The sequence below is a fragment of the Pogoniulus pusillus genome, chromosome 34 (assembly GCF_015220805.1).
Source record: "Pogoniulus pusillus isolate bPogPus1 chromosome 34, bPogPus1.pri, whole genome shotgun sequence".
Lineage (NCBI taxonomy): Eukaryota > Metazoa > Chordata > Aves > Piciformes > Lybiidae > Pogoniulus > Pogoniulus pusillus.
The window spans coordinates 8244784-8259335 of NC_087297.1; the positions used below are offsets into that span (position 1 = coordinate 8244784).

At 45.3% G+C, this 14552-nt stretch overlaps 1 pseudogene; it reads left to right on the forward strand.

Annotated features, from left to right (window-relative positions):
* The window catches only part of LOC135189817 (uncharacterized), an 81562-nt pseudogene that overhangs the window by 39084 nt on the left and 27926 nt on the right, over positions 1-14552 (forward strand).

Below are 14552 nucleotides of genomic sequence, written 5' to 3' on the forward strand. Positions count from 1 at the left end.
TAAAGGATTTGTTCAAGGATGAAGTGTGCAGGAAAGGGATCTTTTGGGTTTAGTTTTAAAGAGATGAAGGAAATTTCTGGCTGGGAGTGTTCAGCTGGATCAATATGTGAAGAAGGTGTCTCTTTTGGTGTAATCCCAGATGAAAATGGTAGCTCAGAATGGCATTTCAATTTACAGTTTGTCTGGATATTAAGTAGGAAGTGAAGGCACTCAAGTGTTCAACATGCAGGTTGCTGGGGGCTGGCAGATGACAATCTGGAGATGAAAGTAGCAGAAATGCAGATCTGAATTGTTTATAAAATACAGTGACAACACAAATAACTCCATCTTTGGAGACATTATTTCCACAGACTTGTGTTCTCAAGAGAAGCTGCATGAACAGCTCTTTCACTGCTGTGAAGAGGGGATAATTCTTTACATCAAACAACAAGCTTGCAACCTTCCTGGCATCTGCCTCAAGAAAAAAAAGCATCCAAGGTGTCCTGCTGGGTACAAGTCTTCTGCCCTTTTGAAATGGTCTCTTGACCACGAATGTTCTTTTTCCTTGGTGTCTGTAATCAATAGCAGCAAAAACTTTGGAGTGAGAGAAGTTCTGGTTGTACATGAGAGAAATGGAAGGTGCTTTCCTGGGGGAGTGTGTGCTCTTCCATGCAATGTGGTAGCATGGAGACTGGGAAATGGCCCAGAGCTGCTGTTCTGTGCCAAGTCCAGCTGCTACTCCAAAACTATTGCATTTGCCTGGCAGTACTAAGATTTCCTGTCCCTTCCTATCCACTCCTCTGTTAAACTCACTCTCAGAGATGTTGTCTTGTACCTTTGTCCAGCAGCTGCTTGGTTTTTCCTAAATATTTTCCAAACTCCAGGACTTGCAGTTGAGCTTTTTGTAACTGACCTCTGAGATCACCAAGTCCAGACATCAACTCAACACTGCCACAGCCACTAAACCATGTCCCACAGTGCCAGGGCCACAGGTTTCTGGAACACCTCCAGGGATAGGGACTCCACCACCTCTCTGGGCAGCCTGTGCCAGTTCCTAACCACTCCTGAAGCAAAGAAATTTTCCCCTGTCTTCCTCCTAAATATCCCCTGGTGCAGTTTGAGGCCCTTGCCTCTTATTCTGTCACCTGCTACTAGGGAGAAGAGCCCAACCCCCACCTCACTCCAGCCTCCTTTCAGGTAGCCATGAGCCACCTCAGCCTCCTTTTCTCCACACTAAACACCCCCAGCTCCCTCAGCCACTCCTCTGCATCCCTGTTCTCCAGGCCCTTCACCAGCTTGCTTGTCCTATCAGAACTTGATTTCAGACACATCTGATGCCAAGGCAAGTCCCTGCTCATAAAATACTGAAGTCCCATCAGGAGTTAACTCCTTTAATTTGAAGAAGCTTGTGCTAAACAGAGGCTTCTGTAGCAGGTTATTCTGTGATGGTGCCTCCACAGAGCAGCCTCTGGGAGCCTGTCAGAGGGCTGCAGCTCATCTCCTGTGAGGACAGGCTGAGAGAATTGGGGTTTTTCAGTCTGAAGAAGAGAAGGCTCCTAGGAGACCTTACTGTGGCCTTCTAGTATCTGAAGGGGGCTCCAAGAAAGCTGAGGAGGGCCTTTTTAGGGTGTTGGGTAGTGATAGGACTGGGGGTAGCAGATCCAAGCAAGATGAGGGGAGATCGAGACTGGATGTTAGAAAGTTCTTCAGCACGGGGGTGGTGTGACACTGGAACAGATCCAGGGAGGTGATGGAAGCCCTCTCCCTGGGCATTTTTGAGGCCAGGCTGGATGTGGCTCTGAGCAACCTGATCCAGTGGGAAGTGTCCCTGCCCACGGCAGGGAGGTTGGAATGGATGATCCCTGATGAGCTTGTTCAGGCAGCTTTTTTATTTGAACAAACCTAGCAGAATGAATTTGGCTAGAAAAAGAGAGGGTTTTGTTTTCCTTTTGATAGGCTCTTCTGCATTTGTCATTGCATGCTGCAAGTGGGAAGGGAGCTCTCTTGCAAAGCGGGTTTGCAGCAGATACAAGAACATTGATCTGCCCTCTGTAGCAGGCTGACAGCCTTTTCTTTCACATGATTCAGGGAATGTTCACTGTAGCAGCAGCCTCTAATGAGGTTGTTTGGACTCTGTTCTCTGAGCTGAAGCAAAACCTTTGAAACGTGTTGAGCACAATTTGATTGAAAAGAGAGGGGGAGGATTTTTTTAACAGTGAGCTTTAAGTAAACTGCATCTTTTTGAATTTCCTGGGCAGCTGCCTTTCTCCCTTTGATGTGCCATGCCTGGTGATGCTGTTAATGAAATGCATAATTATGTGTTATATAATAAAACAGAGCTAACATGAAGGTGCCTAATAGATTCTAATGATGTGGAGGCCTGAGAAACTCAGGATCATGGGGGTTGGTGAAAAGTGCCTCCGGTGACAAAGATGATGTTTGAAGAGACTTGAATAACTGTGCTAATAACTTAATTGTGGTCTGTGTGTGTAAACGACATTTTTCATGATTTTGTGTATCTAGAGAGAATATTGAAGGAAAAAATAGGTGCAATGTGCTGGGCTGCTGATGTATGAAGTGTCAGCAGCGAGTGCTTCCAGAGTCTATTAGCACTGCTGGCTCTACATAGGCGGGTGCCCTAGGCAAAGGCATTTTTGGCACAGCCTACTGCACCTTAGGATCAAAAAGACAGGGGGGGGAGGAAATCTGGCTACATGCACAGAGCATAAATTGCATCCTAAAGAGCAGCCCCTAAGATGCAGACTTGGAATGACTACCGATAAATGAAATGTCACGTTTAATGGTTGAACAGTTGTAGGCATTCGATGCTATCCCCAGCTTCCCCCCCTTCCTGTCTCTGCTTTTGTCAGCTTTTATCTCTCCCTCTCTAATACTTTGTATAATTTGTTCCTTTCTCAGATTCTGTAGGAGCCACTTGGAGCAGATAGGAGGTTGTAGTGAGGTGAGGGTCAGACTGTTTTCCCTAGGAGCAAGTGCTAGGATGAGAAGAAATAGCCTCAAGTTGCATCGGGGGGAGATTTAGGTTGGATATTAGAAGAAACTTTTTCCCAGAAAGGGTTCTCAAACACTGGAACAAGCTGCCCAGAGAGGTGGTTGATCCCCTTCCCTAGAGGTGCTTAAAAGATGCAGAGGTGTGGTGCTGAGGGATGTGGTTTTGCACCAGGCTCAGTGGAGTTAGGGAACAGTTGGACTTGCTGATCTTAGAAGGCTTTTCTAACCAAAACAATTCTCATCATTTTTTTTTTCCAAGAGGAGACTGCATAAACTTCCAGCCTTGGACCACATGGACTCGAGCTGAGGCTGGGTAGGTTTAGCTTGGATATTAGGAAAAGGTTTTTCACAGAGAGGTGGTCAGGGACTGGAATGAGCTGCCCAGGGAGGTGGTGGAGTCTCCAACCCTGGATGTGTTTAAGGGCCGTTTGGATGTGGTGCTTAGGGATATGGTTTGAGGTGGATCTGGTTGAGTAGGGTTATAGGTTGGACTTGGTGATCCTGAGGGGCTTTGCCAACCTGGATGTTTCTGTGACTCTTACAGGTGCTGGGCTTGTTTGGCTGCTGTTCTGGGCTTGTGAGGGCCTATCTGCTGGGTGTACTCAGGAAGCTCAAGGGTGAATTTACAGCCTGCTCGTTACTTGGTGAGAATTCCCTGAGTGGATGCTTCCAGTACCTACTAAGAGTGATTTTGTGCAAGGTTAGCTTCAAGAGTGCTTTTGCCTGAATTAGGTCAGCTCCTTTCTGAAGATGGTGTGCGTTGGTTTTCCCCTCCTGAGCACCAAGAGCAGGGGCAGTTAGTGCCGAGTAGCTAATACACAGCAAATTCACACCCACGCTCCCTGCCTGCTGACTTCCTCCCGCAGCCAAGTCCTGGGGCTCTGCTCTTTGTCTCTTGCAGCGCAGGGAGCAGATGGCCCTTCTCTAACCAGGGGCTGCTAGTGAAGCCTTATGAAGAGCAGATATCTGTGTGTCTGTAGGTCTGTGTGTGTCCATATGGTTCTGTGAGATGACTCGCATCTATCACATTCCTTGGATTAATGCACACTGCTTTGGTTTTTGTCAGGATGCTCTAAGGAGAGCTTTGCTGCTGCATTGCCATCATCCTTGTCATTAACAGCCTTAGGCTGGGGTTAATTCTTGTTCTCTGGTGCTAAGAGCAACACAGTCTTCCTTTTTCTTTTGTGCGTGAATCTTCATCACAGTTCCCTTCCCCAGCATTTCTTATTTGATCTCTGGAGTTTATTCTTGTATTTGCTATGCTTTTACAGCTAATTAATGTTCCACCACAACTTGAGAACCCCCAGTCAGAAGGAACTAAGGTTATCTCTATGTCTCTAAATACCTGGATATGAAATCAACTCAAGTTTTAAATGACATTTTTGCTTTAGGCTGAGTTTCATAAATAACTTGACCCATAATTAGTGTACAACTTTACCTTAAGATGACATAATGGGTTAAATTTTCATGCAAATTTTCTTGAGATTGTAGAAATTATCAGTTTTGAATGCTCAGGCTTCAAATAGAATCCTGATTTCTAGCTTTTAGTGCTCAGGATTCAGATACAGCCCTGATTGATGGTATTTGGTGCTAAGGCTTCAAATACAGCCCTGATTGCTGATTTCTAGTGCTGGGGCTTCAAATACAGCCCTGATTGCTGATATTTAATGCTGGGGCTTCAAATACAGCCCTGATTTCTAACTCATCTGCAGATTTGCCTTTTCTTTTTCCTCTAGCATTGCCTATTCCCAAGAAAATTTCCTATCACAAAAATTGCCTCTCCAGTTTCCATCTGGCCTGAGACTTGAGGACAGCTCTATCAGCTCAAAGTTTAGATTTACTTGCATACAAAAGATACTGCTCAAAATGCTTTTAACATGTCTTTCTTTAATGACTTCAGCCATAGTAGCCTGCCAAAGATAAACAGCATTTCTGCTCTGCAGGCGTTAACTCCTGGAGGAAGTGAAGTCCATGCTGAACCCAGAGGCACTTGCTGTGAGTGTTCCATGTACAGGAGTCCTCCCCCCTCCTAGATCCCAGCACTCAGGAGTGCTGCAGGGCTGGGGTAAATCAGCACAAGCCTTGGTGTTTCTCAATAGCAGATGTAAAATGTTGCTGAATGTTTGTAACAATAAAGGATAAAGGGCCAGGCCAGTCTGTTCCCACCAGAGGATGGGAGGGTAGGAGGAAATGGGATGAAAGACAAGTGAAGGGAGCCTGGAAAGTCAGGCTATGGTTGCTGCTCTTCTGGACATATTCTCTATAGGATAGAGCAATCTGCTGAGTGTGTTTTTGAGAGTTGGAGTTTCAAGAGCTTTAAAATGTAGAGTCTTAGACTCCTTTTATGGTTATTTTTTGAGGGGGAGTGTTTTCATATTATTTTTTAATGCTGGTTTTAGTCCAGACGAGTTCCCCACACCAAGACACTTTTAAAAGAACCTTAAAAAGGAATGCACAAGAAAGGAGTCTTCATCTGTGTGAATGTGTCGTGGCAGATACGATGAAGCAATTCTTAAAGCCCCCCAGTTGCTGTTTTCCTTTTAACTGACATGTTCCTGGTGTTTTAAAATAAAACAGTTGAATGCTAGGTTTAAAGAGACATTCAAAGAATGTTGTGGTGGTGTTAGAGATCCCTGTCTGTGTCTGAGCAGAAAAGACAGTTGCATGACCCTCTTACACACAGCTGACCATGCCAGCAGAGAGTCTCTTGTTGGCCAATACTGTAAATCATCCTGGGTGTTATCTTTCCAGTCCCAAGAGGAGAGCAAAAGTCTAAGCCTGGGTAAATGTGCCATCAGGCAGAAATGTGTTTATTGGCATTCTCTGAATGTAGGTTCTTGGAGTACTTCAGAATCTCCAGCTAATGAGGTCTATTAAATGACAAGGTACTGCAATTCACTTTGAACAGGAAAGAAGTTTCTGGGCAAAAGCCTCTTAATGTTGTGAGGAGACTTTGCAGATACAATCCAAGGATAACTGCTGGTGAACATCCCTTTGTAATAAGATGCAGTGGTAGGGGAAATAGTGGAAGGAGATAACAGTTTGTACTGAGAAGTCTTGAGGTAGTGTAAGGAATTGCTGTGCAGTTGTCTTCACTGTGAAAAGTACTTTATTGTGAGTTGGGCAAAAGCAGGATTAAGTGCATCCACATTGCTCTTTGTGCACAATGATTCACTCCAGATCCCTCGTTCAACAGCCGCTGTATTGATGTGCTGTTAAGTCACTGCCAGCACGCTGGCAGTCATAGGTGAAGTGGGCACAGTCTACCCTTGTGCTGCCGTGAGCTAACAGTACTCTTATGGTGGCTCTATCCCCTCAAGCACAGAGGCAGAACCCAATAGCTGAAGGGGGACAGAGCACTGAAACATTCTGCACACTTGGCCACTCCTCTGAGCGTGTCCTCACTGCACAGGGAGAAAGGGCAAGCATAGTTAGGGAAGAGGTTTGAGGTGAGATACAATAACCTGTCCCTGTGTTTCTCTACAGTTAGCCCTGCAGTGCCACATTCACAGATGGGGAGGATGGGTTCAGGGATACCTGCACCACGCCTTGTGCTGCCAAACATTGTTCAGTGTGGTAGCTGCAATGTTCCTGCTGCTTGATCTCTGGACTTCTGTTGAAAGCTCCTTCTTTCCTTTTCTGGCATCCTTCAAGAGACTTTGCAGAAGGAGCCTGTTCTGTCAGGAAGCAGCAGTATGGGAAAACAATTTTCTATCTCCTGAGCTCAGCAAGAAAAAAAATATTTGGGTTTGTTTGCATTTTTTAGACTTTGTCCCAGTGCCAGGCTATTTAAAGCAATCTGGCTACTCCATCTCTACTTACCCTCCTCTGATACTTCAGAATTATCACAAGCCACCTGAAATATGGGAATCAGATGTGAGTTTTCCTGCAAGCACAGTGCCTCAAGCTGACAGGAACGGGAGGGGGAGCTGTCACTGCATCAGCCAAGGCTCTCTGCTGCAAGTGTGGATTGATTACCTGTCCCTGGGAAAGGAGGGGGAGCACCCTTCCATGTCTAGCATCCTGTTCCCTCCTGAACGAAGGGAGTAACCATTACCATCATCTTTTCTCCTTAGGGAGAGAGCACCAATGATGTCCAGCCCTTGCCTCTGATAATGCTGGCTGGCATGGCTGACAAGGCGGTTGGTGATTTGTTCAGCCCATCCCTGTGCAGTTCCCTGCTGAAGTTGAAATGCATTCCCTACTTGGATGTGGAATCTTCTGTTCATCACAAGCGTAAATGGTGAGGTCTCTTCTGTTGCCAGTCTCTGTGTTATGTTCTGCACTGACTGTGCAGGTTCTCTAAGGCCTGGAGCTTGGAGGGACAGAGGAGTAAATGGAGACCCTGATCCTGAACCGTGTCCCCACAGTGTGATGTGCTGTACAAACAGGAGAACAGAATCTCTTCAAGTTTATGTTAGGATCTGAATTACCACTGCTACCAGAGTCCTGAGGGCAGTAAGTGCTCTTTATTAATGATCCAGCTGATGCAGGAGAGAGGCTTGTAGAGGTTTTCACAGACAGTTTGGACTCTTCAATTTCTTTGTGAGCAGATGCCCCAGAGCAGAGTTAAAACAAGACAGATGGAGTCCCTGATGGTGGGGTTTACCTTACCTGACTTGTAGATGCTGAGTCTGGGTTTGCTGTGTGTTTGGTACTCTAAGCTGTACATTTCCAGGCAGTGATTCCTGACATTCAAGGGTAGCCATTTAGGGCAGGTAGGATAAACTGTCTTCTGGAAGACCATCTGTGGACTATGGATTAAATAAGTAGCCTGTCCTATGTACCTTCCAGGGTCTGAAGCAGTATCCAAAACTTCAGTGTGTTCATGGGCATTTATAGCTAGTAATGAGAACTCTTTTCTCTCCTAGGTGCTGGTTCTACATGGATCTTTAGGTGGTGAGAACTATTCTTTTTCATGCAGTAATTAGCAGAAACATTGATTCTTTAAGATATTCTCTAGAAATGGATTAGGTAAGAAATAGAAGGAAAAATGAATTCATTCATTTACCACAGAAAGACTTTTTGTTTTCCTTAAGGCATATTTGGGTAATGGATATCCACAGCCAGAGCTATTTGCAGGACACTTTAGCTGTCATCTCTCCCAGCACTGAGGTCTGCTAGACAATCTCTTAGCTTCAAATGACCCTTTGGAAGAATTAAATATTGGCAACTCATTCTGTCCACACTCCATAACTTTCTTCCAAACGTAGCCATATCTGAAAGGTTATAGGAGGCATATTGAATGCTGAGTATAATCTAACTGTATGTGACAGGAGAGGAAAAAGAGCCAGCAATGTGTTAGGAGGAAATAAAAACAGTCTGTGACATTATGGATGACTCCTCTATGTACTATGGCAGATAAAACAGAGGGGAAGAAGCCATAAAGTTTCCCATGGTATTCCAGTTGTCATCCAGTATGAAAAGAATGATAGCAGCTTTCCTGGTTCAGAGTGAGGTTCTAGTCACTTGAAAGACAAATATAGATATATTTATATATTTAAAATTTAATTTCCCTCCCACTCTGTCCCCTTTCCTCTCCAGGAACATTAAAGGAAGTTTCTGGTCACAGACTATACTGACACTCTGAAGCAAAAATACATACTATCACATCTTGGTAAAGATTTTACAGATAGACACTCCTGAGGCTGCCAAATTTTAGTCTGAATTGTCTTTTACATAGTCTGAACGTGCTGACACACATCTGAACTGGCAGATGTAGTTGCTAAGCCACTCTCCATCGTACTTGTAAAGTCTTGGCCATCAGGTGAAGTCCTGAGTGACTGGAAGGAGTGAAACATCGCATCCACTTTCAAAAGGGATAAAAAGAGGGACCTCAGAACTACCAAGCAGTCAGCCTCACCTCTGTGCCCAGTAAGATCACACCATGGATCCTGTTGAGACACTTGCAAGACAGGAAGATTGAGACAGCCAATGTGGCTTCACAAAGGTCAAATCATGTCTGATGGTCAAGTGGCCTCCTACAACAGAGTGACTGCATCACTGGACAAGGGAAGAGTTAAAAATGTCATCCTCTTGGACTTCTGCAAGGCCTTTGGTATGGTCCTGTACAACATCCTTTCAGCTAAACAGGACAAACAGGGATTTGATGGATGGGGTATTCCATGAATTAGGAATCAGCTGTGTGGCTCCATCCAGAATGGCTCAGTAGCCAGTGTTGTCTCTCAGGAGTCCATACTGTGGCTGTTCAATATCTTAACTGCTGCTATAATGGGGTTGTACCCTCAGCAAGGCTGTGGATGGCTCGAAGCTGAGCAGTGCAGTGGATCTACTTGAGGGAGAGGATGGCATGCAGAGGGACCTTGACAGGCTTGAGGAGTGGGCTGTTGTGAATCTCGAGGTCCTGCACCTGTGTTGAGGCAATCTCCAGTGTCACTACAGGCAGAGTAACGAATGGATTGAAAGCAGCCTGGTGGACTTGGGATATTGGTAGCTAAAAAATAAAATGCAAGCTGGCCATATGTAAGTGCAGCCACTGGGGCTTGTCTAGGGCTGCATGAAAACTAGTATGGCTAGCAGGTTGAGGAGGAAGTTCTTTACAGAGTGTAATTTGCCCCTGGAATAGGCTGCCCAGGAAGGTGGTGGAGTCGCCATCCCTGGAGGTGTTGAAGACAAGACTGGGTGAGGCACTTAGTGCCATGGTCTAGTTGAATGGATAGGGCTGGGTGATAGGTTGGACTGGATGAGTTTGTAGGGCTCTCCCAATCTGGCTGATTCTGTGATTCTCCCTTTATTCTCCTCTCATCCAGCTCTGTAGTTCTCTGTATGAGAGAGACATGGACCATTCAGAGTAGATCCAGAGGAGGACCATGAAAATGATTAGAGGAGTGGAACACTTCTGTGGAGGAAAGCTGAGAGAGTTGTGGTTCTTCAGACTGGAGAAGAGAAGGCTCAGGGGAGTTCTTCCAGCTTTTCAATACAGAAGTGAGGACTTTAGGAAAGCTGCAGAGAGAATTTTTATCAGGGCATGTAGTAACAGGCTAAGGGGCAACAGGTTTAAACTCAAAGAGGATATATTTTAGATTGACACAAGGAAGACATTTATTGTGATGAGGGTGTTAAGGCACTGGAACAGGTTGCTCTGAGAAGTGGTGGGTCTCAGGAACTGGAATGAGCTGCCCAGGGAGGTGGTAGTCACCAATGCTGGATATGTTTAGGGGCCATTTAGACGTGGTGCTTAGGGATATGGTTTAAGGTGAATCTTGTAGAGTAGGGGTATAGGTTGGACTTGGTGATCCTGATGGGCTTTGCCAACCTGGATGTTCCTGGGATTCTGTGGATATGCCACCACTGGAAGCATTCAAGGTCAGGTTAGATGTGGCTCTGAGCAACCTTGTCTAGCAAAAGAGGTCCCTGTCTGTGGCAGGTGGGTTGGAAATAGATGAATATTGAAGGTTCCTTCCACCCCAAACCATTCTGTGGTTCTATGGCACTGGCCCATTTCTTAGTCTCTCCAGCATACTTCTTGGATACTCTCTTACCGTGTTACCCCTCGAATAAATGAAGCTTCACCATTCAGCCACCTTAGAGCTCCAGGATTTGGACTGATTCCTACATCTGTCTTATAGCTTAGGCATCCCAACCCCTGAATATTGACTCAAGGAAACTCTAGATTTACAACCTGCCTCTTCAAATGTCATAATTGAAACAAATTATGAAGTCTTATGCTGTCTTTGTAAGAATTCCAAACCCAAGATCTTATTACTGTGCCTAGCATGAGAAATGCAGCAATTAAGAGAAGACAGTATGAAAAGAAAGAAATTAGTCTCTGTACATGTTCCCATATCTCTGTTTCCTCCTCACTTGTGAGCATCCTTGAAACTTGAGTCAAAGCTCTGTAGAAAGCTGCCTGGCCATGACTTTTCTTTCCGTGTGTTCTCCCTGTGGACCATGATTTCTCATTTGTTTTATCTCTGCCTGGTTCTGCAGCTAATGAGAAGCTGTGGGAACCTGCCTATCTACTTCTCCAGTCTTTCTTTTATCTCAAAGTGACCACACAGCGTTTCTGACGCTCTGCTCTTCTTAAGTTCCACTTATTTGCTACCCTTGGAGAGTATTTTTATCTTCAAATGCCTACAGCCAGATGTAATTTTGCACAGGCTTTCCTCTGCCTCTGGTTGTGTTAGCTTGGCTGAGTGTTTGCACCCATGTCTCTGCTGCTCTGGGCAAGTGTCAGTGAAGAAATTAGATGCATGGCAGGTTCTGCATCCCCTGTGTTCAGTATTAATGATTCTGCAAGGTCACGAAACATACCAAGTGTGCATTGTTGGGTTCTCTAAATCACAGCAGGAGTGGAGGTCAGCTGAACAGGAACTGGGAGCCAGCACCTGTTTATAAACAGGTGATAAATTGTGTTTGTGCTGCAGAGAAAGATTGAGGTCATTAATGGCTTGCATAAGTGCCATAGAGATGCCACACACGAACTGGGATCCTTCTTCAGAGGAAACTGAAAAGCCTTTGGGAAACAGTGCTTGGGTTGATAGCAGGAGGGAAGGGAGAAACTCAAGAGCACACCTGTTCTCTTTCCCTTTTCTTCATCAGTGTTAGGGATGAAAGGACATTCTGTATCTTGTCATTTGTTGATTCCTCTTACAGGGCTGGCTAACATCCTCATGCAGAATATGTGCTGGACACTGAGCTGAGAAAACAAAGTAACCTTCACAGCAACAAGGCTGGGGTGGCACCAGGGTACGGATCCACTGAAGAGCTGCACTCCTGACTGCTGCAGAAGCCAGTGTGAACAGTAAGCAGATGGATTCTGTATGTGCTCGCTGTGAAGACATCTCTGTAAGTATTGTTACATATGACACTGGTGGAAGTGAGACTTAGATCCTTATTGATATTTCATAACCCGATCTTGGTTTAGGCATGGGCATCTCTGGGTGTTGTTCTTTTTGTGGAGCAGAGAGGCTTGAGGTTTTGTAATAGTTGCTGTTTGGATGGAGCCTCCCTGATGACCCTGCCTGTGCCCTGGGTCACTCTGTGCCCTGGGTGCTAGGGCTGCAAGCACAGCTGTATCCAGTGCAGGGCTGCTACAGTGCACTGTGATTTCCAGCTCCATTGTACACCACTGTAAACACCCCCCTTATAAAATCCGGTTCACTGGAACACTCAAAGCTGCTGGCTGCCAGGGAATGCTCTTTAATGAGGGTAAGGAGTACTTGAACACATCTACAACTTGGCAACCCTTCCTGCTTTTTATAAGCTACTATACACTTCAGAGAGAAAATATCTTAGAGGCTACTTTTTAATGGGACAAGTTTACTTAAGAGCTGAGTGGAGCTGGTGCCAGAAGTTCTGTTTTGTTCTAGCTTAATATTATCCTTGTCAGAGTTCTTATAGTGTCTCCTGGGTGTTTCTGTATTACATACCATATAAAGCTGGCTTCAGGAGCCAAGAATTTTGGCTGGAATATATATTATAGTGGTCTCATTATAGTTTTGTAAAAGTGCATCAGAGGTGGCCCTATATTAAAGATCCACAGAGCAAGGCTGATTATTTTTTTCCCCTCTTGTTCTCTTCTAGTTTTGCCTTAGCCCACACCACAGACATTGGATCCAAAATTCAAGCCAACCCAAGTTTGAGGGATATTTGAGAACCAAGGTCCTGGTCTCTCTGGCCTGCTATAAAATTGGGGGTAATTAGCATGAGGCTTTGGATTTTGCAAATCACTGGATCTGGGGGCAGGAGAGTGCTTTTGGTTTGGGTCTGGACTAGCAGCTGCCATGCTAGAAGATTCCTTACCCATCTTGCTGACACAAGTGTTCATTCAAAGACAACTCGGCAAGATGCTCGTGGGGCATCTCCTCTGCCTCTTGGAGAAGCTGGTGTGCTTCATGGCTGCTTTGGCTTCATGGCCCTTTCATCCTGGGAGGCATCATTAGGGGGTGGACTTGGCAATGTTTTCACAGCAGAGGGCATCCAGCCCATCTTTTGTAGAGTGTTTGCGGTGGAAGCTGGATCCTGTTCTGGCTTCACAAAGGAAAAAGGGAGCTGCTGTAACAAGGCCATGCTTTGTCTGGGGAGAACCCTGGCTGCTGCAGAAGAGATGGAGGGAAGGTGTTGAGATGTGGGTGAGGTTTATTGAAATTACATTTGGGCTTTCAGCTGTCTCTGTGTCAGGCTCCAGCAAATAGAGGAAAGACTTTTTTTAGTGTCCCTTTTTCTGCCTGTTCTCCTGTGCTGGGTTTTGAGTTAGCTGAGAAGCAGATAACCTCTCACTACCTGAGAAGAAGCCGTATGAGCTGTAAACAGTATTGACCTCCTAGCAGAATTGCTGTGGAAGAACCAGATGTTGCTTTATGTACATGGAGGAGCAGCAGCACAGCCTTGCCTTGTTCTCAGTGTGGGGCTGGTGGTGCCATGTGGGATGGGCAAAAGGACATATTGTTCCCTCCTGCACCAGCTCCTGCAGATCTCTGTGGGGAGGTCCAGCCTGTCTCCCTTTCAGTCTTCTTGGTTACAGAAGGGAAAACAGTGCCCATGTAATTAATGTGGCTTTCAGTGTCTGTTGTCTTTGCCATCTGAAAGGCTTTGTGTAAAGGCAAAGCTTCTGTGAACCCTAGATGTTTGTTGACCTGCTCTAATTTTGACTGTTTAATGGAGCTACTACCTAAAGATCCTGCATGAACCAAAATGACTTCATTCATTTAGATAGGTAAAACTAGAAAAAGATGCCCAAGGTTCTGGGTGCATTGCTGTTTATTTTTAGGATGGAGTCTGAACAAATAAAGCAAATGACTCTACCAGCAGATATAAGCCTTCCTCCATCCTAAAGTAAACCTTTCACACCCTAAGTCCTTCTGTTTCTTAAAATGTCCAGGGTGAGAGCTGGAGCTGGTGCTGTGCCCTCAAGGTTGGGAGCTGCAGGCTTACACAGAGCAGGATGAGGAACAAGCGTGGAGCAGGTTGAGAGGAGGAGAGCTCATTGAGACCTGGGAGGCAGCACCCTACTTTGATAGAAAGGGCTGGAGGGTGAGTAATAACTCACTGCTGACCTGCTACACTTAGAATTGTATTGGTGGTTACTACTGCAGTCCACATAACTAACTACATACAAAAGAGGCGTGAATAGAGGAAAATATAATGGTAGGGATAGTGTAGATGAGCCAACAGTCTGTCTGTATGAAATTCTTGGAGGAGCCTGTAAGTACCTCAGTGTTTACACAATGCTTCTATATTTGCACGATTACCTTTCCACGAGTCCAAAATCTTTTACACTGGAATGTTTTCAGGCTCGAGGGAATGACATTTTCTGATATCTCTGAAAGCTGCAGGCTCAGCTTCTCTGTCATCTTGTACTTTCCATGAACGATTAAAGCTGAATTCCTCCCTGCCCCTGAATATGCAAAATGTAGAGGGCAAGTTCTGCCTGGGTAACACAGTGACTGTGCTAAGAAGAAAACACTCTGCATTTACAAGTGAACGTTGTGCTTTACATGATCAGATAGAGGTAGCTCCTAGGTCTGCTTGTAGCATAATTCAGAGGCAGTGACAAAACCAGCTGTTCTGTAGTGAGATTTTTTGAGAGAAACAAAAGA